This window comes from Lactuca saligna, chromosome 9 (genome assembly GCF_052625555.1).
Source record: "Lactuca saligna cultivar CGN05327 chromosome 9, ASM5262555v1, whole genome shotgun sequence".
Taxonomy (NCBI): Eukaryota; Viridiplantae; Streptophyta; class Magnoliopsida; order Asterales; family Asteraceae; genus Lactuca; species Lactuca saligna.
Genome location: NC_136425.1, coordinates 194,775,504 through 194,780,697, shown reverse-complemented (window position 1 = coordinate 194,780,697; position 5,194 = coordinate 194,775,504). Strand labels below are relative to the sequence as shown.

Here is a 5,194-nt window from a genome sequence, read left to right as displayed (position 1 = left end):
ATAATCATTCAAAAAATTAACACATACCCACAAATGTTGGAGCTTTTCACCGGTAGAAGATATTCTACGAACTTAGAGGAAAACAGAGAAATCCAAACATGATATGGAATAGGGGGTTTTTGAGAGGGGGAGCACAATATAGGGTTAGATCTAATTTGTTTAATATGAATTCCGTATTAAGTTGTTATTTTTCAAAAAATAAAAAAATAATAAAAGTGGTTATTTTAAAAAAAAAATTACAATACAAAAATGATTAAATTACTCAATTACCCTATAAAAAACAAAACATAGAAAAATATACAAAAAATGTTAAAAACGTATTCGACCAACACATAAATTAAATTTATTCAAACCAAACATAAAAAAAAAATTAAAAATAATAATATTACATGTATTCGAATAAAGGGTCAAAATTTTAAGAAATTTATTTGAACAAAAAAATCAAAAAAATATAAGAAAAAAAAATAGAAAAAACATCAAAAGAAAGTAATTCATAATAAATATAAAGATAATAAATAATAGACAAAATTACATAATGGTCCCTATGGCTTTAACAAATTGCATAAACGGTCCTTATGACAGGAAAGGTAAATGTGTAATTTCACAAATGACTTAACTGAAAAATTTAACACTGTTAGCCTAAATAACCGTTTTTGCAATATTTTGAAACCAGAAGTACCATCTATGCAAACAATTTGTCATAAGGACTAAAGTTGGTCTATTCTATCTTATGGTCATTTATGTAATTTTGTCTAACTTGGAAAAGTTTGTCAAGATATGTACAATTTTGTTCCTTGAAATCAACGCATTTTGATGACAAAAAGCTTAAGGTATTTGTATCTCAAAAATGGAGTTGTATAAGATCAGTTATCATGTTGCATAGATGGATGTTCCAAACAAAAGAATAGTAGCCTTTTTTGCAACCAGGAGGAAAGACGTAAATTTAATAGTATTTGTTTATCCGAAGTCGATGTACAAAACGCTTTCATAGCTCAGTTGGTTAGAGCACCCGTTTAGTAAGCGGGAGGTCTTGAGTTCGACTCTCAATGAAAGCAATTTTTAAATTTTCTTCCTTTTCCACTCTGACTTGCTCCCGTATTTGTGGGGAAAAAAAAAAAAAAAACTTAATGGGTCAAAATTATTATAAACGTGTACTTTTTTTACTATCTTTTTTTAGTGAAATCAAACTTATATAAGTAATCATTGTATTTACCAAAAAAAAAAAAAAAAAAAAATCATCCGGTAACTTTGAGTACATCCCAATCTTCTTCAGGGATTGAAACAGCTTGGTTTTTTCCATTTGCAAATCATGAAATGCATTTAAACACAATTTATATTATAAAATACGCTCAAACATAAAACATTTTGAATTTCACCTGATAGACATGTCCCACTTAGTTAGGAGTTTGACAAGTTCAAAATTCACATATCAAATAAGCGGTAATTATAAATTTCAAATACAAAAATTATGTCTTTTTTAGGGATTGTTTACAGTATCTGAATTTTTAAGAAATTTGAATTTCTAAAAGGGTTTGAAATTTTAAAAACTGAATGTTTAACATGCTGTTTGGTTGGTACCTCTGAATTGCTGTGCTGAATTATTAAAATAACCATTTTACCCTTCCGTTTTATTTTTATTGAATTTAATTGTTTATTTAGAAAACAACCTAATAAATTTCGTAAATCTGTATTTAAAAAATATAAACACCATATAAAATCCAAATTTATCATAAATCAAAATTAAACACAAATCCAAATCAAACATAAATATTTTTAAATCCACAAAATCATAATAAAATCCCAATAAAATCCTACAAATTTTATTTTATCCCAACTGATTCGCAACCTGGTCACGCAAATTATCCATGTATTCATTTCCTTGTGAACCATATTACATATCGTGTACGTTTTATCCATCATTCTCTCTCCCTTGTGCTTGAGCATTGTTCTCCTCGAACGCCATAAATAACTGATCATGAATATCGTATTTCCTTATGAAATTGTGGACTGCAAAACAAGCAACGACTATATCTCTTTGCACTAAAAAAGGAAAAGGAGCCATTCGTTTTAGGATTGGGAATCTCGCCTTCAAAACACCGTAAGCACGTTAACATTTCTGAGTTGCGCATGTGTATAATTGAATTTTTCTTCCTTAGTTAACGGACTTCGTCGTCGATAATCGACTAACCAATACCTCGTGTTGCGATAAAGAGTCATAAATCCACGAGTATTAGTGTATGCAACATCGCAAAGGTAATATTTATCTATACACATGAGTGAAGGAAATATTATATATAGAAATTTAAAATCATATTTTAGAATAAAATTAATAAGAATTACAAACCTGGAGGAGGGAACGGAAAGCTTGAAGTCGGGTTACATGTAACTTCTTTCAAAACTCGTGAATCATGTGTTATACCCTCCCAACCGGCCCATACGAATGTGAATATCATATCAAAATCACAAATTCCTAAAACATTTTGATAGCATTCACCTTTTCCTCTTCCCCTGTAGCGAGTTTGTTGATCAGCAGGCACGACTGCATGTATAAGAGTTCCATCTAACGTACCTATTGCTCCAGGAAAGATTTCTTTTAGCCTACGATGTCTCTCTGAGGAATTCACGGTTGCATTTGAATTAGTTGGCACTATAACTTCTTTTGCAAAATCATCATTATATTTAGCACCTCATGAAAGCATCTATAAACTGTTTCTGTGGAGTGTTGAAACCTTCGTTTGATAATCCTGAACCGTTTATTATGTGCTATAGTTGTCAAGAACATAGCCATCTTTTCTTCAACGCTTATATGCCTACTACTTTGCAACCAATTGTTTCGTCTAAAATGATTGCATAAAAGTACATATGCTTCACGTGAAAGACGCATCAGCTCATGACATTGTGTAGAAGTTCCATGTAGCAATTCTTGTGTATGTTGATGACCGTTTATTTCCGAATCATTATCAATAGCCCTTCCAATTCTATTGGATGCTAGATTCAACCAACAGCAATATAGTAAAAGGAAAAATGTTTTTTTGAAAATACATAACAATTATAATCACAACATATAACATAAAAATTCATCCAAGTAATCCAAAACATCAAGTAATCCAAAACATCAACTCATTATTGTCATATAGTTCAAACCAAAGATCAAGTAATCCAAAAAAAACCATCTAGTTCAAACCATACATCAAGTAATCCAAAAAAACCGTCTAGTTCAAACCAAACATCTAGTTATCCAAAAAAAAACATTCAAAACATCTACTTAGCGAAACATTCCATAATGTGCTCCAATAGTCTTGACCCAATTCTCACAAATAGTTGGATCAATGGTTAACCACACCTCCTTCTTATCCGCACCTTCACCAAAAAGAGCAACAGCAGTAGTGTATCTTGGATCAAATATACCCCATCCTAACTTCTCCAACTTTTCCATACACACACCCAAATTTGAAGAAGTATGTTTTTCCACAAATATCTTAGCAACCGTTGCAATATCTTCCCTGATTTCAAACAATCTTGATTTCGATGCATCTTTACCCTTATCTTTACTTTTATTTTGGCTCTTTGCCGAATCTGTAGTCTTTTGTTTATTTGATTGAGCAAATCATTTATTTTGATTTCTAATTAATTGATTAACCAAGTAATAAATTAATAAATCATTCTTCTCTCTCTAAAAGTCATCCTATTCAATTGTCAAATTTGAAGGCAACCCAAAAGAACTGTGCTACTATCAATTCAAGTTTATACCAATTATAGTTATTCGCTTAGACACCTAATCCAACACTTGAGGACTTAAAAGGTTCCTAATGCAATTCAAGATGATAAGGAAGTGTCTTGCTAGCTGAGATGATGCACCAAAACTCCTTCTTTTCTTCTTTTTGGCTAGAAATAACCAAAAAGGAGCTCACAACCAACAATGGAGGATAAACACTTTATTGAGGTTGAAGGGAGATGATGGAGGATGAGGGTGTGCAAACCCTAACCCTCACTTCCCTTAATTAGGGGCACAAACTCCAAAATTAGGGTTTTACACACAAGGGTTGGCACGTATTGACCAAAATGTTGTCATGTTGTGACACCCAATAGAACGCGTGTTCTTCCTTGGCCACTGTCACGTCGTAACACACACATGGTCACGTCGTGGCTAAGTCTTCACCCTTTGAAAATTAATTGATAACTCATAAGTGATGCTTAATTAAACTAGGTGTTAGAATTATTACTCCTAGTGTGAAGAAAAATAAAAAATGACACCAATTTATTGTGGTCATGTACCTTTTGCATAATGTTATCTTTTGACTTTTAGACCACCATTCCTTCTGCCACCATTCAATAGGCTTGATTTTATAACTTGTTCTTGCTTGGGCTGAGCACGAGGAGCTGGCAATGGCAAATTCTTGATTGGCAAGTGTGACGTTGTAACGCCCTATTTCTGGTATGTAATTTAAATAAAGTATTTTTCATTTCTTAAGGGGTACTCGAAAAGTCTGTAGCCCGAATCGTCGAGTTGAGACAGGATAACCGCGCAAATGGAGTTGGCTACTGGACGAGTCCATACGCTGGGACTCGGCGAGTCCGCATGTCTGAATGAAGCCCTAATTTCAAGGGTTTGTACCCTATTTAAATGTCATTATAGCCTCCCACCCCAACCTCCAACACCTTTAGAGCATTTCCCCTGTACACCCTAGCCCCATTGTTGAGTTTGAGTGAGATTGTGTTAGCTTGGAAGCTTTAGAAGAGAAGGAAGGAGAGAAGGTCCATAGAAGAGAAAGGAGATCCAGGAGTTAGCTTCCATCTACTTCTCATTCAGTCGGACAGTTCCGGAGCAGCAGCCAGCCAACGTTAGAGTTAGCATCTCAGCATCCAGCATTACGAAGTTAGTTTTCCTTCCAGTAGGAACGGGTCTACGACCACAATGTCGACCCGTCTAGTTAGCAGTAGTTTCCGGAATTCGGTCTGATGCAGTAGTTCAGTGTGCTTGATGTCTTTGTGATTCAAGCATGTTTTATTGGTATGTGTTTCGGACTTCGGGCCGATGCAGTATGCAGTATATGTGTTTATGCTAGTAGTCATGATTATGCTATGCCATGTTCAGCAAGTTATTCCGGACTTCAGTCCGATGTAGTTAGCCAAATTTCGATCCGATGCAGGGGGCAAGGCCCCAGTTAGTCCGGACTTCGGTCCGATGCAATTA

General features: G+C 34.0%; 1 non-coding gene across 1 annotated transcript; it reads left to right on the top strand.

The window, feature by feature from the left end:
- Positions 1-981: 981 nt before the first annotated feature.
- TRNAT-AGU (transfer RNA threonine (anticodon AGU)) lies at positions 982-1,055 on the top strand. Its single transcript has one exon. It is a non-coding gene; the product is annotated as a tRNA-Thr (tRNA).
- Positions 1,056-5,194: the final 4,139 nt, after the last annotated feature.